Genomic DNA, 24,717 nt, shown 5'->3' with positions numbered 1-24,717 from the left:
CTAAACCAAAAGATTAAAAATGTGTTTTTTAAAGGAAAAAACAAAAACAAAATGTCACAAATAAGGGACACTAGCCAACATGTTTCAATGACACAACATTCCAATAACAACACACATATTAACTGGGAGAAGGAGGTTATCACAGGAGCTAGTAAAATATAAATTCCTGCAACATTTGGCTATTCCACAACAACAATGCCACACCTGTACACTCATTGCTAAATAAAATTATCATATTTTTATTTGTGAAAAAAAATGAAGGATTTATAATAAGAGAAAATCCAATTTTTCACTGATTGAAACATTGGGACGACTGCACACAAACAGCTCCTCGCATAAAGAGGAGTTGGTCAGGCATTCTGCTCCATGCAGACTTTACCACTGCTGGTAAGAAAAGGTGTGAATCTCCTGACCTCGTAACAGCACTAACCTATAATCAGGGAGATCAAATGTTGACCTTCTGTGCCAAGGAAGCAGCTATTAACATCCTGTATTAATTCAGATGGATGAACTCCTACAAAGGTGATTTATTGCCAGCTGGCAAAGAGCCATTTGAACTTCATTGGGCTAAAATAGTTCCTTTGTGTGTCTGTCTGGTGAAAAGCTTTCATCGAGGTCACAGTGTCATTGGAAAATACTTACCATTTTTTGTTTTTGCTCAGTGATTGGTCTGTGAAGACAGTTGTCATAGGAGCCTCTGGGCCATAATGTTGGTTTGTCTCTGTAGTAGTGAGGTAAAAGACAGGAAGTAGATAAAAGCAGCTACAACTCTAAGACAGGTGCAAAAACTAGTGCATAAACTTGCAGATATGTTCTCAGTGATGCCATTTACTTTTTAACATAATACCAGTTTGGTTCCGTTGTCACCTTCATACAGTACCTTGGTTCACTCACATATGTCTGGCATACATATAATCTGGATATATATATATATCAATAACAATGAAGCCTATTTTTTTGGGGGGGGGAGCAGTTGCAGGTGCCAGGAAAAGTCTCTTCAGGTACATATGTGCCTGTGAGCACCATATTGGCAATGCCTGCTCTACAGTATTCCACTTGAAGGAAGGAAAGGCAGAAAACAAAATATCTGGCTTATTTAGAATTACAAAAACCCTCATCTACTAGTAGTTATTAGTAATGTTAGTTACCTGCAATGACAAGCAAGTTGTGTAAAGGACTCTCGTCTTTAGAATGAAGAAGTTCAGGGTTAGAAAATATGAAGTTGAAGGTTTGAGAGACAGAGAAAGAGCTCATCTGTTCACCATTAAGAGCAATTTTTCTTCTGCCAAATGCTCCAATTAATGTCCCATCCCTCAATGGGCCAGGACTGGAGCTCTTTCTCCTGACAGACATTTAAAGTTATAATTAAGTAAGAGAAAACAGATGTTGGAGTACACACCAGTAACAGATTTTTGTGTTTTGTTTTTTTTAAATACTACTTAAATATTGCTTTGATGTGGATGTCGATGACAAAGAGCTTCAAGACTGTGGCATGGTAAAGGACAATTGATGAATGCATGGCTTGAGCTATAGCAGCCTAGTAAATAGCTGCTCTGGGAACCGAACACAGAAGACCCACCTCTTGTTTTCCTTGCCTGCTATGCCTCTCTCTCCCAGTCATCATGCTTCTTCTTTTTGTTCTCCTGCTGTGGAGCCATTCCTGCCTGGACCAGAAGCAGGTAGGTACAAATCCACAGGTGCAGCCTTGACTAACCAAAGTTTTCCTTTTCTACCTTGTTATTTCTGGGTGCTTCCAGATGGGAGTTTATTGTGGAATTGTGGACTGCTCATGCAAGCAATTTTCTTGTAGCATCCACGTAACATAGTTTTCATCAAAATGTCGGACCATACTTCTTCTCTTTTTACATTTAATCTGGATTTCCCCTTACAGCAGAATACTAAATAAGTAAAAAACAACACATTATACACCCATAGTCACCACTAGGGTGGGGACTCTTTAGTGCATTTATTTAATTTTTTGTGGGTGGTTTGTCATTTCTGAGGTGACATTTTGGTGGATGACCTCTATTATCACAACCTATCTCAGTTTGCTCCACATCTGAGCGCAACCTATCCATTTTATTTCTGGCAGTGCCACAATACTAAACTAAAACCACCTATTTCCGCAAATTGCTGTATGCTGAAGGCACATCCAGATTTCAACAACCTGGTTCAGAGGACCTGTTCTCTCAAGATCTCCACATGATAATTGTGGGAAATTACCTCACAAATTGTTGCAGTTCAAACAAAAGTATTATTATTATTATTATTATTATTATTATTATACTTTTGTCATGATTTCAGTATTTCATAGCTGCTGTGGTGTTGCTGTTTTGTAGGGGATGCTATTAACAATGATGCTCATTCCTGCCAAATGAAACAACAGGTTGATACAGTGGTACCTCGGGTTAAGTACTTAATTCGTTCCGGAGGTCTGTTCTTAACCTGAAACTGTTCTTAACCTGAAGCACCACTTTAGCTAATGGGGCTCCTGCTGCTGCCGCGCCGCCAGAGCACGATTTCTGTTCTCATCCTGAAGCAAAGTTCTTAACTTGAAGCACTATTTCTGGGTTAGCGGAGTGTGTAACCTGAAGCGTATGTAACCTGAAGCGTATGTAAGCCGAGGTACCACTGTATAGCTAAATGTCAGTGTTTTGTCAGACCACAATATTAAATGTCTTCTTTAAAACCAAATGCAAGGTGGTGATTGGGTCACCTTCCTGGTACATCACACTGAACTATAATTCTTTGAAAAGTCAGAAATGTGGTACTACAGTTGTCTACACTTGTGGAGATTTTTTCTTTTTTTTAAGTCAGACTTTCTGGAGTCTACAAAAGACACAGAATAAATGTAGGGAAAACATAGTGAGTCAATGATTTGATAACAACACCATGTGTTTACCCTTGAAAATGTGTGTGAACAAGGAATGGTAATCCCAGATCTCCCCTGGTAACACTGTTAATTTGCTTTTGCATTCTATAATATTGCAAGTTTCATTACCACCAGATGGCACTATTTCTTCCTAATGAGAAACTACCATGTTAGTTTGGTTTTACGAAAACCTATTAAAAGGATTCACATAAGAACGTGGGAACAACAGCAAGAGGTATTGGCTGATCTTATACCTGAAGACACATCTTGCAACTAAGTCTGCTGAAACTACACATCATGGAAATGATATATTTGAACTTGTTTCTACATTTCTGCTTGCCCAGAAACTTACAGGCTGTCTTTCAAAATGCTTGGAAAGTATCTGTGTCATCTCCATAGAGGCAATGATGACAGGAAGCAATCAACTGAATTCTGGATGAGCAGAGGCAGACAGCTCAGAATGATCTTTCGAACTCACTGGAGGTATTAATCATGGATATGTAATTCAGGCTGATGAGAGATGCCCCTTGCCTGAAGGAAATGCTTCAGTACAAAACCTTTGCCAGAGCAGTCTTCTCTTCCTTCACCAGCCTTTAAAGATAGGGTAGTACCAATGCATTTTTGTATGTTATTTTCACTAATATGTGCATTTTGAAGCATTTATATGCAAACTTTACCTCAGCACACACATTTTTGCACACATTACTAGACTGTAAAACTGCACTGCAAAATTCAGAGAAGTATGAATTTCAAAGGATAGGTGTGTGTTGCTTAACATACTGTTTAGAAAAGTGAGAATTAGGTAAATTTGTCTTTAAACACAATCCAAATAGAATTTCTCCCCTATCCCAGGCTTAGGAAAAAAGAAACAGTAGTCAGTCAGAAAGCGCCTTATGTTTTGGGAAGAGAGGTCATGTTTTTTGTTATGTGTGGGGACATGATGGAATAGAAGCACTGGAGATGGGGATGGAGGTAAGCTTGTGATATTTGACAGAACATAAATGTAGGCCTCATCCACACACTCCACATCTCAGAACTGGTCCTCTGTTTTTAGGGTAGTCTAAGGGAGGGCACTGTGGCTACTATGACAGAAAAGTTTGTTTTTGCTGGGGCAGGTTGGGTCCCCAAGTATTTTCTTTTTCTTTTCCCCATGCCAGAAAAGGGTTAATGTACAGCAGCCTCTTATTGGCTGAGGTTCCAGGAGGGGGAGTTGAAAAGGAGAGGTTTTGGAGAGACAGTGAGTTTGGGAGGAGGTTCTGGAGTAGGTTGGGAGGATAGGTAGGAAGAGAGGGAATGAGAGTTGGCTCTGGGTAGAAGCATCCACTCTGAGGAAAATATCACAAGCTAGAGAAAAGAGTCTCTGAGCTTAGTGTGAAGGGCAGTGTGTGGTGTCCTGTAAGAGTAATTAGGCCAGAATGAACTGGGAGGCTGAGACAGGAGAAGTAAAAGCTGTAAAGAGACAGTCTACTTAGGCTCATTCCAGTCAGGAGGGGAGAGATTCTTCTAGTAAGAGAAGACTCCCAAACCAGTGAAATCTTGGGCCTATTACTTGGAGCAGGGTTGTCAAAGGGGTGTGTAACTGACAGTACCACCTTGTTAAGAACCCAAGTATTAAGTGTGAAATAACCGAGAAAACTTGGAAGTGAAATAACATTGTAAACTGAAGTATCCTAAGTTTTATCCACTCGTGTCATAAACTTCCTTGTTAAATAAAATTGTTATTGTTTATTTGAAGAAATCCTGCCTGAGACTCCTAATTATTAAGTTTTACCTCATGCAAGTCCCCTACAAGATAATCTGAGGTAGTCTGTGGGAATCCATGGGATTGGTGTTCTGTGAGTTGGGTGCACTATATTTAAGTGAGAGGACGGGCCCAACAGTGCCAGGGGGAAAGGGCCATTGCGCACGTCCCACTACACTGTTAATGTTAAGCAACCCTCAGCATAAAACCCTCTTTGGAAGCCCCTTGGAAGCTACCCTGAGCTTCCTAAAGAAAGAGTGGGATACTGTGCAAGTATAATAATTATTTAATTGAATAATTGAATAGGCTTGTAGAAAATAATTACAAAAATAAAATAACTTGGGTGGGTACAAGGGGAGTGTGTAAATCCTTCTGTAACTGCAGGCTTTTATTTTTATTTTATTTTAAAAAACCTTTTAAAACAATGCTTCTAAACAGGAACTGTGGGGATATCTGTTTGGTTTTCTTTTGTTTGCCCTAATTTGCATCTCTTGAACCAATACATGATTTAAAATGCAGCCATCATTCAAAAGATGTACTTATCTGAATTTTGCAATGCATTTCTCCAATTTAAAAACGCATACAAAAATATGTATATTACAGGGAAATGCACACAAAAATGCATATATTCATGAAAATAATGTGCAAAAATGCCTTATACTAGGGACATTATTTGCAAAAATGCATATCTTTGGGAATGTTGTTTTAAAATGCATTTATTAGGGGAAATGTGTGCAAAAATGCACATGACTTTCCTTGTGGACTTTCAGTGTCCATCCCCCCCCCACAGACTAATGTGGAAAGTGGGCAAAGTGCACTTTAGACTAGAAAAATGAAAAGCGAAGATAAATCAAAATTGACAGATTTATCCATCACTACTTCTGAGTAAGCACTTATGTATATACCAATACCCCAAGTGGGAATAAAAAGGAAATAGGATGGATTCATTTCAAATTAAACCAGACTTTTATGACATCTGTTGAAAAGAAGTGAGATTGTATTTCACCCCATTTTGAACACTGGTGTACATACAGGTGTGCACACACACACTTACTCTTACTAGTCGCAGCAGTTACATTGCCATAGTCACCACACAGCCGGAATGAGAGATGGCCACAATAAAACAAGTGCTGCTTTCTTAGAAAGAGCGAGTAAATAATGTTGTTGCTAGAATATGAATTATTTGGCTCACTCAGTAGCTATTAGATAACCAGCATGGTTCACTGCCGATCTGGGATGACAGCAACCACAACATATCTTTTCAATAAAAACTATGGATATTTCATGAAATGAGAAAAAAGGAAAGATTTTTAAATCATTGAAGCACATCAAATTAAACAGCATTTTCAGGTTGAAAATGACACAGTTCCCAACTCCCCATCTCCAATCTGTGCTTCACAAAAGAGGCCTGCAAAAATATATCCGTGGTGAATGAGGCAAGGCACAGACCAGTTATAATAGGATAAAATATGGGTAAACAGTGGTAACTGGCTAATAGGAAGCCAATGACTCAGACAGCTGAATATCTCCCTGGGATCACTAGGTTTGACTCACTGGAAATATTCCAGGGCTGTACTTTGCCAAATGTGTTTACGTGAATGCAGAGATTAATGCGAAGAAAATGCTACAGGAACTAAAGAAAACCCTCCCAGGATACTGGATTAATGATGCTGACTCAGTCTCAAAATAGAATGAAATTAAGCAGCAGGCAGTGAAATATATTGGCTCAGTGCATAATTCCCCTAGATGCATTCAGAAGCAAAATGCCTCATGTAGTAAGCTCAAACAATAGTTCTAGAAATTTATTTGAGAAAATGATAGATCAGTTGGGAGGGAGTATCTTACTTTCTCAAGACCTTAACTTACCAGCATAAACAGGCATATACCTAATTACTTACTTGAAAGAAGCCGGCCTCTGGCAGGAGAAAACTTTTGAACTGAATATGAGGCTCATTTCTTCCACCATGCTGCTATTGATATTGAGTTTCCCATCTTTTCTTCTATTTATGACACTTAGGCCAACCAAAAAAAGGGAATTAAATCTTTTGCTTCCCAGAGTCCTACTTCATTGGGTCGTATTCAGGGCCAGATTTAGGTTTAATGAGACCCTAAGCTATTGAAGGTAATGGGGCCCTTTATATGTCCAACTGTCCTTTGTCAACAACAAATTGTTGCTGGTTTTTGTGTTGAATACATGCTATATGGTAATTTATGGACCTAATAGGTATCTAAAGCTATTTGCACATGCAGAATGTAGGCACACTATATATAGAAATGAGCAAACCAGTGATATTTTAGGGAGCAGGCTAGCAGGCCCGTTACTTACATCACAGGAGCCTACACAACACAAAACACTGTTGCTGTATGTAGGTTTTATTTTATTTGTTTTTTATCTTTTTCCCTTTAAATTCCTTTAAATTTTTTTGGGGCCCCCAAGAGAGTGGGGCCCTAAGCTATAGCTTATACGTAAATCTGGCACTGGTTGTATTGGTGCTGGAACAGGTTCTAAGGTGGGATCTTTTAATCCTACAGCTCTGTGCATGTTTTCTTGTAAGAAAGTCCCACTGTGTTCAGTGGAGCTTACTCTAAAATAAGTGTACATAGGGTCGTAGCCATAGTCAATTAGATCACTAATGCAAGTTCAATGTTTATCCAACTGCTTCTAAAGTACTTGCTTGAGCACAAAGGTCTCCAGGGAGGCTCTAACCATGTTCATCTAAACATAGTTAAAATCCCTCCTTAGATCAGGAATCTTAACTATGCAGAGTTACATATTGTGGGAAAGATTCTCCCCATTTCAAGAATCTCCCTGAGGATCTTCATATTCAACACATTAAAGTTTGGGAGAAGAGGGATATACGGTATGTGGTTTGGTATAACCTGTGCTCTATGTAAGCAAACAATGTGAAAATTACAGACTGAAACAAAATACAGCAGAACGATCACAGCAGAACGATATATACTATATAGTTTTGTCATGTATTATATTGTACTAAAATGAAGCAGGAAATGGTATACCAAATACACAGACATCTAAGTTCTGAACAAGGATAGGTACATTGTTTCTTTTAAAGTACAAAGCAGATAACGTAGAATGAAACAATTCTAAAATGGATTCAATTGTATGAAAGAGAAACTAGCAGGGGGTCAGCAAACTTTTTCAGCAGGGGGCCGGTCCACTGTCCCTCAGACCTGGTGGGGGGCCAGACTATATTTTTTGGGGGAAATGAATGAATTCCTATGCCCCACAAATAACCCAGAGATGCATTTTAAATAAAAGCACACCTTCTACTCATGTAAAAACACCAGGAAGGCCCCACAAATAACCCAGAGATGCATTTTAAAGGAAAGGACACATTCTATTCATGTAAAAGCACACTAATTCCTGAACCGTCCGCGGGCCAGATTTATAAGGCGATTGGGCTGAATCCAGCCCCCAGGCCTTAGTTTGCCTACCCATGAACTAGAGCATACAGGAAAATTAAGTTGCAGATTGCAGGCCAGACTGCACCCGCTGATCTGTTAACTGTTAATAAACAAAACCCTCAAGCACTAACTGCCACTCTGTTAATTACATTCAAGAGATGGGAGTTACAAAGCTCTTTCAAAGTGATGGAGTTTAGTTGGAAAGGATGGACTTTCCAACTTTTTAAAAAACCAATAACTGCTGTGGTTTTTGTGGGATATGGGGTAGCAATATCTCCAGGATGGAAACTTTCTCAAAGAGGACAGAATGAACTTTAGTGAGATTATATTAGTTTTAAAGCACTGAACATCCAGGTCCTGAGAGAGAAAGACAGCAAATGCAGAAACACATACCGTAAATTTATTTCATATAGATCTGTAATAAGATTCTGTATATTGAGGGATAGTTAATATTATTGTATTATTGTGATCGGCAGTTTCTACATGCCATTTCTCCTTATTGTGGTGCCCATGTGAATCTTCTGGATTACACTGGTACCTTGGGTTACATACGCTTCAGGTTACATATGCTTCAGGTTACAGACTCCGCTAACCCAGAAATATTCCCTCGGGTTAAGAACTTTGCTTCAGGATGGGAACAGAAATCGTGCTCCGGCGGTACGGCAGCAGCAGGAGGCCCTATTAGCTAAAGTGGTGCTTCAGGTTAAGAACAGTTTCAGGTTAAGTACGGACCTCCGGAACGAATTAAGTACTTAACCTGAGGTACCACTGTACACAGAAAATGTCTACGCCAACAACATAGATATTTTTGGAAGAGATCTAATACTAGCTTAAGAAAAGCTCCATGTGATCAGCTGGAGTGATAAGAGCCACCACAGGGGCCTCTCCCACCAAGGGGACAACAGGTAGACTGGCTCTGATTAATCCCAAGAGGACAGTGGCATGGCTTAACACTGTTTACTGTACCACTCCCTCTGTTTCTAGTGTTTGGGCTGTGGGTACTGTTGCTTATGTCATCAAAAGTGCACACATACCCCACACGGAAGCAGTGGCGGAGCTACATGCTCTGGCACTGGGAGGCGGAGAGCAAGTGGGGGCAGGGCTGGCGCGTATCCTGGGGGCGTGGCACACCGCCCGTGTCCTGGGGGCATGGCATGCTTCCTGAGGGTGTGGTGTGGCACCCTCAGGGGTGTGGCACCCAGCGTGGGTGGGAGGCAGCTGCGATGGCCCCCTACCGGGATCATGCTGCCGGGGGCAGTGCACTCCTCTTCCTCCGCCAGTGCACGCAAGAGGGAGGTATTATCATGCTTGGGGAGCCCACAATGTTTACAGAAGGACACCTAAAAATTAATTAAATTTCTATACAGCCATTCATCCGAGGATCACAGGGCTACTTACCATATAAAAGCACTAAGATACATAACATAGTAATAAACTAAAACAATACCTCCCCAAATTAAAAAGTCATAGATTGTTTAAGTAGCCAAAGCCCAGGGAGAGGGCATGGCTGGCTACAGGGGTGCCAACTTGAATAAAATATGGGGGGAGGCAGGTTGATCACATGACACAGTACACATACACCATTTGAATGGCAATGCCCATCAACTTCGGGGGGACTCATTCCCCTGAAATATTTTATGGGGGGGGGGGTCGAAGGGACCTCGGCCCCAAGGATTTGGCTCTTATGGCTGGCTGGAACAATGAAAAGCAGCACATCACAATGCAGCATATTGCTTCAGATGCCACTTGTTCTTTCTACTGTTTTGTTAAAAACGGAGAAGCAGAGTAACTATCCCACTTACTCCTTTTATCAACCTTATGCAACAAAGCTGAAAGTATACATATGGCTTTAAATGGCTTACTGCCAATCCACTGGTGTTATCATTGACACCAGCAAATATTACTCACTTTAGTAAGGCAGCATGGTTTGTAATGTTAATCTTTTGATGGCTGTTTAATTAACAAAGGCCAACTGGATGAGTATGTTGGAGGAAACACCACGCCCCCATCAAATGTTGAAGGAGACAAGACCAAACATTACCAACATACATCCAAATTGTGTATAATTCAGCAGAAGCACTTCATTTTAATGTAAACAAAATTAGCTCAAGTTGCAGGGCATATTTTAATGGCCTACAAAAGCATATATAAACATATGCTCTAATCAAGATTTACTCTACAAACAAAAGAGAGCAGTGAGGCCTTTTTGAAACTGGAACATGAATCAACTGACAAAGGATGGAGCAGCAAAGTAGAAACAGAGTTTGCTGAGCTCGTTTCCACATTAAACAAATCCCTGATTTGTTGTGGTCAGTTGTTCTCAGTTACCCCTAGGTCTTCAGTGCATATTTAGAGGTGGAACAGAAAACCTCAGTGGTCCCAAAGTAGACAAGCATGTTTTCTAAATAAATCCTAGTTTAATTTAAAATCACCCCTGCATTTTGTTTTCACCAGACCTTTAACAGGCCTCTTTAGCACAATTATCTTAATATAGCAAAAGTTGGCCACAAACAAACAGAATAAATGATAAAACTAAGATGCAAACAGCAACAATAGGTCCATTTGTTACATTGGTTGATGCTCCTTTTAATATATAATACAAGTTATAAATCCTATCATCTACTGCCCTTTTAGAAAGGAACAATAAGGTGGCATCTGCTAGACTGTCCATTGTCCTGGATATGCGCGTGGAAAATGCAAAAGGTACCATAATCATTTGTGCCACAATGGAACTAAATTGGAATGGGACTTGCTGTTGTTATGGTGATTCTTCCTGCAAACACTCCCTTCTTTTATACCAAAGATCCTGATTCTTTCGAGGATGTCCATCTGGCTATTATACTCCTATGTCTTTGAAATTAGCTTGACTGCTCATTTGTCACTTTGAGGTGCAGTAGCTCAAAACATGTGTGGGACGGACAGGGCAGTGCAGGCAGATGGTACTTAAGAATAAACATGGACAGATGCATTAAATAGGCATCAGATTGCTGGGATAAAATAGTGTCTGGGAGATGATGAATTAGATTTGCCAGTTGTGCAAAAAGGCCCGTATCTTGAAGAGCTGCATAGCTTTTTAATACCCTCTTTGCAAAACTCAAAACAAGTTAATTAGAAAAAGAGCAATCAATTATTTCAGAAAAGAATGTATATATTCCTGAAAACTATATATTTTCCCTTCAGGGATAGGCGTACTTTACAGAATACACTGCATGTGTATTGCACAGTCTTTCTTATCAGCTCTTGCAGTTTATTCGCTTTGAATACAGTTTTAGATTTTGGCAATACATTAAAATGGAAGGAGCCCAACTTTGAGTTGTGAGAGAGAATACAAATACTATTAAAGGGCATTATTTCACTTACAGAGTTGTATATTTGTATTACTATGATATTATTGACACATCCTGCTGTATCTAGATTTTCTAAAGATGCTCAGTGCCAGTTCTACTAAAAGCCAATTGACATTCTGAGAAGCACAGATTTAATGGGATGAGAATCTTATTTCCTGGATCTCCCTAATAAAGAGACACCTTTTAAAGAGAATTGAAATTTATGGCATATGATCTGCTTGCTGGAGAACACACAGAATCAATTATAAACAACAATATAAGCAAGAGGCAAGTTGGGTGAACTAGTGTGTACATTATGTTCTCAAGATCCTTTCTACAGATTAGTTTAAACCAGACATTCCCTCCCTTTTTTTAAAGAGTAAAGCGTTGTAAAAAAAAAGTGTTACAGAACAGATGCAGGGTGGATTTTATTTTCCATGTTTAGCAACTGCATTATTTGCAATTACTTATGTAATATAACATTATCCTGAGACTGATTAATGTTCAGCTGAATGCTAAGGTCACAGCAGCTGATCCCAAAAAGAACATTTCCTTGATGAAAGGTCCAGGATTCTAAGTTTAAAAAACAAGAAGCAAAGTAGATTTTCCAGGATTTCATGCGGGCGGTGGGGGGGGGGGATCTAATGAGAAAGGATTCAAATATTAAGGACAATTCAAATAGATTACAGATATGCATAAGACCAGTTTAGCAAGTTGACAATGATCAATCATCATTAAGAGGGAAAGTCCTAGTTGGCTAGCTTCATAAAGATTTTGCTGGGATTGCCTTATGCCTGCCAATTTTTAGATCATTCTTTATGCCATTGGTCTCATGGCTTGGTTTATAAGAAAACCTCATGTTGCTCTTCTGAGTGCTATTGACCAAACTAGGTGACAGCACCCTTCACCATACTAAAAAGACTATTCTAGAGAACAGGTAGGATATGTGATTGTTTTACTGGTGTGACACAACCATCATTCTTTATGATTATCTGAGATGATCAATAAATGAACAGTAAAACTATTTTGCAAGAGACTATTACGTTTCTTTTCTTTTTAAAAAAATGTTTCTGCCAGCAGAAAGTGGAGAATATTTCCAATTCTCCAGCTTATAGCTAAGATGGATTTATCAAGTAACCAAAATAATAATAATATGTGAGATCCATTGTGCACCCTTTATTCATATTGGGTTAGCTACTTATCGGGAGGAGTCTCATATAATTCAGTAGGATTTACATCTGGGCTGGGAGGCTGTACAACAATGCTGCCTGCACCTAGTCTGGAGTAAAACTCATGCAATTGGACTGCAAGGCTGTATTCCAGTGCTGACCTTATCTACCTCAGAGTAAGCCCCATGCAACTTATTGGGAGCTACTTCCAAGCAAAAGTGACAAGGATCTGCTATTAAAGTTACGGTCTGATGCTGCCCTCTTTCCAGGGACCTCATCACAGATTAAATGATCTCTGCTGCTTTGCTCACCCACTTCCATTTCTGTGAAAACAACATAAAATGCGCAAATGGGGAGGGGGGATTTGTAATTTTATTGTGAAGGATCCAGTATTTGCAGAACAGCTGTATTAAAAATAAGAATAAAACAAACTGTCTGTTTCCTGGCCAAGACAGCATGAGGGGAAATAGCAAATGCCATCTCTCTCTCCACTCCTGCCTTTCCTTCCCAGCCTCTGCCACTTCCTGTTTATATCCTGAAGGGCCAAATTCATTATTTATTTTTAATATAGCAGATTTGTGTAAAGAAAACTGTTAAATTGTGGGTGAACATATCAGACAACACAGCGGTTCTTCAAACAGGTCTTGTTTATTCAAAGACCAGAACAGAACTGAACTGAACTGAAGGGTTCAGCCAGCCTGCTTATATAGAGCTCCACTAGAACGCAACAGTAACCATATTCTGTAACTATCCAATCTCTGAACGTCACTTTCAATCCCTTATTTGCATATGTGGACCTGAGTGAAAACTATCTACGGTATCACCCTGCTGGGCCATGGTGAGAACTTCAGTACATAACAAAAATGTTGCAAACAACTCTGTTTAAAAGCATATATGTGCACCATGAATGCTCTTTCTGTGACAACTGGTGGAAAGAGGCATGCTGCATCCTTTGGACTGATGGGAACAAAATGAGGGGGTTGTGCTCAGGCAAGGGGCAAAGGGAAACGGTGTGTGGTGACATAATGCAACCCTCCCTAAGCTCACCACATGCATAAAGAGCTGGCCATAGAAATGTGAAGGCATAATGTGCTTCAGTGCATCCATAGTCAAGCAACATGCAATTTTCTATTGGATTTCCCCACTTTTCCCAGATTATATGTGATCCACATTAAACTGTCATGTGGATGTTCCTGAAGTACTCAGTGACTGAACACCTCCCCTCAAAGTGTCCCCCAACAGCAGGGCTGGCCCACCTATGAGGCAAGGTAAGGCGACCGCCTCAGGCAGCAAGATCCACATAGGCAGCAGATCTGGCCTCCAAGAAATGCATCACCCAATGCTGCCTCTACAGGGCATAGGAGCAAATAGGAGACACTGCTGGTTTCTTTCCACCCTTAGGGAGGAAATGGCAGGGGCTGCCCTCTGGAGTCTCCTGGTCTCTGCACCCACCTGGCGTGATTCCGAGCAGGCCCCTTCCCCACCCCCCATGACGGCCTTTGATTTCCAGTTCAACCATTGGGAAAGTGTATATCTTTATTCCCCCCTTTGTTCCTGATATAGATCTTCACTCACCCCTTCTTCGCTGATGGGAGAGGCACAATTTTGTGGTTTGCCTCAGGTGCCAAAATGTCTTGGGCTGGCCCTGCCCAACAGACATTGCAAACATTACTTGTATTTAAAAGCATAGCTACTCTCTTCTCTTCCAAGTAGGGATATCCCGCTGAGGGGATATCAGTTCAGTTGTATTGTATCAAGGCACAATTCATGACTGGCCATGCAGAAAAACCCTTTAAAAACACCCCTTTCAACATTTGCCATTGTTAATATAATAATGGGATGAAATATCAGGCTGGAGTTGAATTTTCATGTTTCAAATCCAAGTGCAGCTCCTTTCTCTGGAACACACATGCTTACTTCTGCATTTTAAAACAACGCATTCATATATGAGGGTGTTTCATGCACGACATATACATTTTCATTTCTCAATATGGGATTTTGATAAAGTGCTGCATACCAAAGGGATTTGAATAAATCAGAATGCCTAAAGTAGGTTTAACTGGATAAGACATGGCAAATAAGATCTGGTAGCACTCATACAATGAAAAGGAGTGCAATGAAACAGCAGTAATATAATCATGGTAATGTACTTTATCTTTAGCAGGGGACATGTGGTCTGGTAGGTTCAAGGTCATCTTTAGCAACTAAGGAGCTGCCAAGGCCTATGCCTTACAGATCCTCCTACAGCTTAAGTGTCCTTCTCTTCCTGCTCACATATTCCTTGTCCTACAGCAGCACAGAGTTGCTCAGCTTTACACAAACACTTATTTGTACACAACTTTCTTATCAGCAATGCAACCTACAGTCTCTTGTGGACACACCAGCTTCTATGCTTCCACACCAGGAATTTCATCTTCCATAGTGATGATGATCTCAATTGGTCCAGGCTGGGGATGATCTCCACTTTGTCCACTTGGCCATGTCAGCTGGGGCTGATGAGAATTGTGATCCAAAACATCTGGAGTGTATCAAGCTGGGGAAGGCTAGCTTAAAGTAATTGCTCAGGGCCATCAAAGGAGAGAGATGCAGGGGGTGCAGCTATAATGGGCCTCAGAGTCAGCTGGAAGCTCAGGCTATGAGCTTTTGCTTTAAAAAAGAGAGATCAGGACTCTTCTATCCCTTGTAAAACAACCCTCATGCTGCCTCCCAACTCCTCAGTTCTATGACTCGGTGATTCTAAGTTATGAAGCAGAATGTACAGGCATCATTTGAAGCAATTGCTTTGTGAACTGTGACCTTTCAGTTTTTTGAGCTGATGAGTGAGGCCAGTGTTGTGATGAATGAACACTGAACAGAAATATAGAGTCATAAGACAAGGGGAAGACCCCCAAATGCCTTCAAAATCAATCAATCAATGATGCTTATGTTGAAACACATTTACCAACAAACCATAATGTTAAATAACTCGTGCTTATCTAACCCAATGGTGAAAATGGTAAGTGTCCACAAATTCCATGGATTCCGAGGCAATTCTGAGGTAATTTCTGAGGGGAAAGTGGCAGGATGCAAGTTGCTCTGGAAGAAAGCTTCATTTTCTTATCTTGCTCATAAATCCAAGGGTGGTGACTGACAGCAGCCACTCTCCTATAATATTCCACAGTGTCCCATTTGTTTCCCCCAGATTTTAATCAAAATGTATTAAGGTCTAATATAACATGGACTAAATTTTTGCTCATGGTCTTTGCCATCCCTTTGCAGGCATCACTGTCTGAACATTTTCTACATGGGCTAATAAAATAGATTCATCTGACATTATGCAGGCTCAGGCATTGAAAGATACTGAAGCATCACTGTGGCTTAAAACACTGCACACTGATAATAATGGCTACCAATCAGTTCAGTCTTCTGTGCCAGGTACAGAATGTCACATTGGCTGTGACAGAACAAGCAAACATACCAGTCTGGGCTACTTGTAAAAGTGATATACACTTATACATCATTTCTCTACCACCACTTTGTGCTATAAGCCTTTTCTTTCAGTGAGAACCTCATGCCAAGTATAATTTCCTTTGTCTGTCTGAAACCTAAGATGAGATGATAGCCAAGTGATGTAGTGCACATCTCTGGGGTGGCTTCTACTTTAACATTAGCCTAATCATAACTGTCATACCAGAGGATTGCAGTCAGATCTTTTTTTAATCCTACCAAGATGTACTGGCCATCTTTTTCTTAAAATGTAAGAGGATCTTACTGCCTGAGAGCTGGTGGATGTCACCCAAGAACATAGTTCTGCAAATCCATGCTCAGGCATACAAGCCAACCAAGCCTGGGAGACATTTATTTGTTTTTCAAGCTCCATCTTCAACATTCATTCATTCATTCATTCATTCATTCATTCATTCATTCATTTAAATGGCCCTCTGGCCCTTCACCATTGAACCCTATTGCAGGTTTCTGCAATAAAGCACATGAAACAATAAGCATTAAAAGGCAACAATAGTTTTAACAGTTAAATTCAATACCTTAGACTAAACATCCACTGTCTGTTAGTATTGCTGCACAAGCTAGTCTCTTAAAATTCAAAAGCCAGAAGGAAAAGGCAGGTTTACAGCTGATGCCAGGTGGACCCTGGGTCTGGGTGGCTGTTCCATAACTAAGGTGATCTTGATAAGAAGGCTCTCTGTCAAGTCACAGACCTAAAGTGTAGTAATTGTTCAATGTATTAGTGTTAAAATTGTTTTGGAATATGAAGCCAGAAGCTTTAATGTCATGCACCAAATGCCAGCACTTCCCATATTGCTGAGGGGCATTGCAACCCAACCCCCTACCCTTTGTGCTGGACTGGCAGGGGGTTAAAGTGGGTGGAGGTGTCTCTCTGCTTAGCACTGCCAGCCGCTGCCTGTAGACTGCTGAGAGAGTTACTCCACTGACATGAGAATCCCTGTTCTGCCTGCTGAATAGTTGGGAAAGCAGGGTTTGGATTTTACTGCAAGCCTTTGAACCTGTGTAGCAGTCACCTAGAGGAAGTGACAGCCATCACACAGCTACTGATAAAAGAAGCACTGGGTTGAGAAGCTTTCAATGCTGATTCAAAACATTTAGCACAGGTTCATGTCTTATTCCTTCATTGCCAACAAATTGTCAGTTGACAGACTGGAGGAGACTGAGAATCTAATTCATTCAATGCATTAGTTTCAGGCATTACACCTCTTCCATGACTTGAGCTGCTAGAAATAAGAGAAATGCAGAGAGATGGATTAAACAGGACTAACAATTTGAAATCGATAATTCTTTATCTTCATGCCTAGGTTAGTTGATGTGGTTTTCGCATGAAATTGGCATTCCAATGTAGTGCTTATTGTGATAACCATTTATCAAGATATTATCGTGCACTCCAGTGCTATAGGTTTCTATACATGTCCCAAACATTACCCCACCCAAGAAAAAAGTTATGAGCATGGTGTATGACTGTCTAGAAAATGTACATTAAGCATACAGTGGTACCTCAGGTTAAGTACTTAATTCGTTCTGGAGGTCTGTTCTTAACCTGAAACTGTTCTTAACCTGAAGCACCACTTTAGCTAATGGGGCCTCCTGCTGCTGCTGCGCCACCGGAACACGATTTCTGTTCTCATCCTGAAGCAAAGTTCTTAACCCAAGGTACTGGGTTAGCGGAGTCTGTAATCTGATGCGTATGTAACCTGAAGCATATGTAACCTGAGGTACCACTGTACCAAAATGGAATGGATTCAGCAAAGGCTATACACTAAATGTGACTGATTTTGACATGGGCTCCAAATTCTACTGTGGAAAGAAGAGTTATCTAAAATTATGATAAGGGAAATGGAAGGCTTGTCTGAAATTGTAAACCAGTGTTTTGGGCACATTTCAGCTGAGAAATAGCACAGATTTTCACAGAAGGATATACATGCTTGTCCGTTTGAAGTTCAGTTATTATAGTACCTCTATCTGGTCCTTTCTTTGTCAGAAGTAAAGAAATATAAAATATAGCAGTTAGATCCTGTGCGAGTTTTAAAGCAGAAGCAGCTGTCATTTCAGGATATACTGTGTAAATCAGTTCAGATTATATTGCCCAAACCATAGTAACCTTGAGCACAGCATAGGAGAAATATTGGCAGGAATATCTTGTGCCAATAAATAATAAATGGAATAGAAGGCTTCTGGGTGACTGAAAAACAGAGCAAAGAAAATCCTTTTATAGCATATTTTTAAAAGCTCTAACAAATGGATTCTTCCCTCACAACTTTGGCATCTCTGTGTATGTGAACCAAAAGATTTAAACTCACCACCCAGCTTGACTCTGTGCTGGGGGTGGGAAGAGAACAAGGAACTGAAATGGATGGCTTTGATAAATAAATGATACATGAGCAAGTTGGAATTTTAAGCAAGGAGGCTTCATTCCTGAATTGGCAGTGCAAATAAGAGAAGAATATCCTTTAGTTTTCTTCACTGATAACTATGCCACATACCCTGTGATTTTTCCATTACTTACACTCTCTACAGAGAGCAATGATCACATCAGCAAATTCTCTTTCTCAGTAAGTGAGCAATGTGACTCATTGCATCCATGTTACTACCTGAGCAGGGGGAGAAGAATCAATACAGTGCTTTCTGCTGCCACAGAAGTGTGCATATGAGAGCTCAAACTTAATGGATGTGCTTACCCTGCCAGCAAAATGCATTCTGCATTATTTATTACCAATAGATAATTTGCTAGAACACTTCCTAATGTGCCAGAGATGCATTTATAGCGATGCCTTTGGAGTACAGTTTAAAATGGATTATTAATACATACATCATACACACTTGCTAACCTCTTCATGTAAGTTTGAAAAGAGGTAGAAAGGAAATCTAAATTTAAATTACATGAAACAATATTTGTTACCAGGGAACAACAGTGGGTTTTTTGTGTGTGATGGTAAATCTTCCATTCTTGCTGGCTATGGGAATGCACAGTGCTGTCTCCTAAGATAATTAAATTACATTATCTGCCGAAAGCAAATCTTGACATCCGAGCATATGAGGTAAGACTCCCTACGGAAGCATGAGCTCAGGGAACCAGCCTTTCTTCAAGATTTTGTATCTCTCTTGACTGATCAGAAATCAGAATAGAGACCTTCTCTTCCCCATCACTAGTTATGTACTTCCCTACTTTGACTGATTAGTAGACCTGGGTGATAGCAGAACCATTCCTACTTTTGACGAAGTATTAACTGGGGAGGGGCCATGAGTCTGAGGGAGATACAGTGTGGACAGGTGGATGAGCCAGACACTAGATCTAATATTATATGTATTTATATCTTTATTTTAAAATTTTACATTTCGTCCTTCTTGTTAGATGGTGTTGGTCATGGAATCAGTTTAAATGTTTGCAGATGAAAGGCAGTGGAAGATTGACATCCTAGAGGTAGTTAATGAGTCATTGTGTCACCATCTTGAAAGAGATTAATTGGTAGCCCCTCTTTAAAAAGCCTTCTCTGGACCCACTGCTATGTGATAACTATGGGCCAGCTGAAAAACCTCCCATTTGGGCCAAGGTGCTCAAGGGAGTGATGCCTGGTCAGCTTCAGGCATTCATGGCAGAGCCCCATTTCAGGCTCCAGGTTGGTACCAAAACAGACGTAGTCGCATTGCTTTATGCACTCCTCTGGGAGACAGCAGCTTTTGATACCACCAGCACGGTATTTTACCAGTTCTGTCAGCTGAGAATGGGTTGTGTGTGTGTGTGTGTGTGGGAGGTACAATATTGCAGTGATTCTGCTCCTACCTACAAGGCCGGTTCAGAAGGATGGCATTAGAGGACTTCTGCTTGACTCCATCTATAGCATATTTCAGGATTCCATTCCTCTCCCCATGCTAGTCAACATCTATAAGGATCTACAGAGTGAGGTCCATCAGGCGATTTAGAGTTGACCACTGAATATAAAAATAACAATCTCTAAGCGGTTTAGAAAGGAAAGAAACACATATTATGAATAAAAATCCAGAATCAAAATACTGAACAGTGCAATCTTTAATACATATTTATAGATTGATTATATTGTATTTCATATGTTGTAAACCACCTTGTTATATTTTATGAAAGAGCAGATTATAAATGTTTAAATAAATACATACATAAATTAATACATAAATAAATGATATCTAAAACGCATCATAGTTGACACTTCTAGGACTGAATGGGGAGGGTGCTCCAGACGTTGGGTGCCACTGCAAATAAGGTCCAAGTCTGCTTTGCTCATTATGTAGGTAGAGTTTCTGAAATAGGACCAGTTGTGTTAAAACCTGGTTTAGAAAGTGACAAAAATTCTGCTGGGTTTGTCTCCACACAGTTTACTGACTAGGATAAATGCACTGGGCAAAAATTCAGTAGTCCTTTTTCACATTATCTTTGAAACATGTCAATGCCTCTAAAATGTTCTTCCTAAGGCAGCTTCAGAGCACTTATGTGTCTCCTCTCTGCCTGATGGGTTTATTTCCTTTACAATTCAACAAAGGCAAGGGCCTCAAGCTTTCTTACAATTCTTCGTTCACCAGAAAGAAAAGCATTGGCTTATAGCAACCACACAGTAATATCACTCAAATGGTAAGTGGTGATGGTTATTCTGTTTTGAAGTAATCCTAAAAGCCATCTTTTCTTACTTATTTATTATCTCTTTAACCTTGACTATGATATGATAGCAGGAAAAGGAGAATGTTTGGAGTCTGGCCAGTGCAACAGATGCAGGATCCTATTAACCTACCTCCTCTAAAGATGGACAATCTGTCAATTCCATATTGGGTTCCTAAAAGAAAGTCTGGCCAGGAGGTGTTTTTTTACATATTGATAATGGTTCATTCCTCTTCTTCCTCTTTCAGGGTGTGTGTGTGTGTGTGTGTGTGTGTGTGTGTGTGTGAGATCTGACACAAAAATAGCACGATCCTATGCATTCTTATGTATGTCCTACTTTGTTCAATGAGGCTTACTCCCAAGTATGTATTCATAGACTTTACACCCAAAATTCATAACAAAGGGAAAAAAATTACAATAGTTATTGTCTAAATTATATCTTATATTCATGGGAAAGCCAATAACTAGCAACTATCATTTTTGAAACATTTCTGTTAATTGTGTAGCATCTTTTGAATGCATATTTTCAATCAGTTTGGCAATGCCAACCAACTCCCACTAAAGTTCAATTGAACTCCTTCAATGCAGGAGGTTTAAGATCACCACATTTATTTGTTATTAGTATTCTGGTACCTACCAAAAGGTTTCAAATCAATTTGTAATGTTCAAGCTGTACTGCACCTTCCAGGTATTCAAGCAGAATGTTCAATGGGTTGAAAGATAAAGTCTAATTAATTATCAATGCAGGTGTGTGTGTGTGTAGTTTCAAAAATATTTTTATTTGAGACAATGCTAGTGGTGATGAGAGAGCAACCAATCATTATTTTATTTCTTAGAATATATTTAATTGATAAGGTCTTGTAAAGGTAAAGGTACCCCTGCCCGTACGGGCCAGTCTTGACAGACCCTAGGGTTGTGCGCCGATCTCACTTAAGAGGCCGAGGGCCAGCGCTGTCCGGAGACACTTCCGGGTCACGTGGCCAGCGTGACAAAGCTGCATCTGGCGAGCCAGCGCAGCACACGGAAACGCTGTTTACCTTCCCGCCAGTAAGCAGTCCCTATTTATCTACTTGCACCCGGGGGTGCTTTCGAACTGCTAGGTTGGCAGGCGCTGGGACCGAGCAACGGGAGCGCACCCTGCCGCGGGGATTTGAACCGCCGACCTTTCGATCGGCAAGCCCTAGGCGCTGAGGCTTTTACCCACAGCGCCACCATTTAAAAATCTTATTTCTCATATGCTCAAAAGGGAAATAGTGCTTTTTGTTAGCATCTTTTGCAAACTTCACAATGTGCTCCTACATAAGTCTACTCAGCATTCAGCCCCACTGAGTTCAATGAGACTTGATTCTTATGGCTTGCATGTTACACATGATATAAGCAAGGTCATGCATTCACATCCTTCAAACTCCCTCTTCTCAAATCAGTGTTATGTTGGACCTGGTCAGGATGTTGTCAGCGGCTCCTGGCTGGTTGCCCAGGAAAGTATAAAGACAAGGAAAGGTTTCTTACCGTCCTTTTTTATTCAATATTTACAGAGAGAGGCTATAGAACCCAGCCTCTTGGATAATGGTGTTGTCTTGAGTGGAATCTCCACCCTCCCTCTCTCCCACATCCTCATTCATCACTTCTACGGGTGCTGCTACGTGCCCTCTGTTTTTGAGCTCTTTGCTCTCCTACTTTCAAGGCTCACCGGGTTCTGGGAGATGGAGGGACTGGAATGCAGTCCAATGGCACTATGTCAGTCAGCTGTCACTCCGCTGCCTCCTCCTGTCCCATTATTTCCCAGCTTTCCCCCTCATCTGCCTCTGAGCTGTGACCTCCCACACACCCCTGTTGTAAATCTATACTGTCTTCCTCTTCCTCCTCCCTGGAAGGGTCAGGATGGGGAGGAGGTCTCCACCATTCCTTCTCTGCCCAGTCCCTGACAGACCTCTACATATAACAGGAGCAGAGGAGCAAGTTACTTAAGAGGGGAAAGGGAAGTTTGTCTTTTTTGTCAGTCTTCAATATCTTTTTATGCTGGTTTCTGGATGAAACTGCCATATAGGCACAATTACTTTGAGCTATCCTCAGAATGTCAGCTCTCTGCAAAAACTGAACAAGACTGCGTATAAAGCCAATGCTTGTAGTAAGTTTTGCAATGCAAAGAAACCTGTCCTAAGTCCTGGGTATCTGAACTGGTATAGGAGGAATAGGAGAGCATCTGCTTCTAACATAACAAGACAAACCCATTTATTGAACAAGTGGGACAAAAGCCACTTCATCAGTCACATGACCCCATTGTGATAGATAATTAAAATGAAGTATTCAAAGCCATGACACACCTCCATCTTCCACTATTCACCCAATCCCTGCTGGTTTCTGTAATGTTACCAATATATAGTAGTAGACTCCGTCTCACTAATCCATTCTAGCCTGAATGGATTACTAATTTTCCAAATTATATTACTGCATCCCTGTATTATTATTGTTTAAGAATTCTTTGTCAGCAGAAGAAACACTGCATAAAGAGTGACTGCAATCACAGGGCATAGCTTGTTAAAAGGCATCAAAGCTTAGATTCTATCTACGGTTCTGCTGCTATATTAACATATTTTCCTAAGGCATCAGAGATACTGAAGGAACCAATTTCCAGGAATTGCTTTGAAGACCTCCTTGTTGCAACACCAGACATGAAAGAGGAAATGCAGCCCCCCACCCCCGGCTCCACTTTCTTTCACACTGTGATCACCATATGTCAGCATACAAAGGACGGTGTGGAAGACGTCCAATTCTGATTTTTACACAAAAAATGGAATAATAATCATGATGAATTATGATTGGCAACGACTCTTTCAAACCAGAGGCATAAGGAAACCGAAATCTATGATGCTTCTCTGGTGAAGTGGGGAGGGGAAAGCTGTTCACGAGTAGTATAATGTTGAAAGTAACGTATAATATCCTTTGAACTTGTGGCTATTTTATCTTTATGCTTTATTACCAGTATCATTGTTGTTGTTGTTGTTGTCATCATCATCATCAGATTTCATTGGTCAACCAAATACAGGTTATAGCCAAAACCAACCAAACAAAAATCAGACAGCTCTCAAAAACCTATTATGGGAACATTATAATGCACATCACAGATATATCAAAATGGCAGGAAGGGGTGGAAGACTCAGGGCGCAAGACTCTTGGCCTTTCCTGAGCTGAGAAGCTTTTATTGCAAATACCTTTTACCAGTTTCAAAGTTCGCACTTGTTTATCCTTCAAAAAAGCAAGTAGAAATCTAGAAGGTTCATTTATTGTCATAGCCATACCATTTTGTTTCATACTATTTGTATATTTCTCTAGTTCCTCTTTGTATTTGTTGATGTAATGATCTTAGAGATTCAGAATTTCTGGATTATGGGTTAGTTTATGTCCTTTCCTTATGATATCCAATATACAGTAAGAGCTTTATTTTTCTGTTTAGATTTTCTTTGTTGTTTGATTGTATTCGGTATGAGGACCCCTCTCATATATGCTTTAGCTGCATCCCGTATAGTTGGCCACTCTTCTTCTGAAGTAATGTTATGTTGAAAGTATATTTCCAGATGTTGTTTTCCAGTTTCTCTTATTTCTCCATCTCACAAAATTAGGTTATGCAATCTTTATAATTTATTAGTTTGATTCTCTTGTAATTGTAAAGTGATAGCTTTATTTGGTTGTATGGCCTCTTTTAATGTTAAGGTGTTCAAAGGATCTATTACATCTCAAGGTTTATTTAATATTTTAGCTGTTTTTTTGCCCCATTTCAATACCTTCTGTTGTAGGTATTCAAGGGTATACAGTACCGGTACCTTTTTTCTAAAAGCACAGAGTCTAGTATATGATTATAGTGTTGTACTGGGGCCTGGAAGACCACAGAACAAATCCCCATTCACTCATGAAACTTACCAGGTGACCTTGATCTACTTACTGCCTTTCATCTCATTCCAGAACAATTATTTTGTTTACCTCAGAAACTACACATGGGAATCATAAACTGTAAAGACAGGCCGAACAGTAAAGTTGAAGTCCCAATTTTAAGT

Source organism: Podarcis muralis, chromosome 8, assembly GCF_964188315.1.
Source record: "Podarcis muralis chromosome 8, rPodMur119.hap1.1, whole genome shotgun sequence".
Taxonomy (NCBI): domain Eukaryota; kingdom Metazoa; phylum Chordata; class Lepidosauria; order Squamata; family Lacertidae; genus Podarcis; species Podarcis muralis.
The sequence above is the reverse complement of the archived record's forward strand: the minus strand, read 5'-3'. Positions refer to the sequence as shown.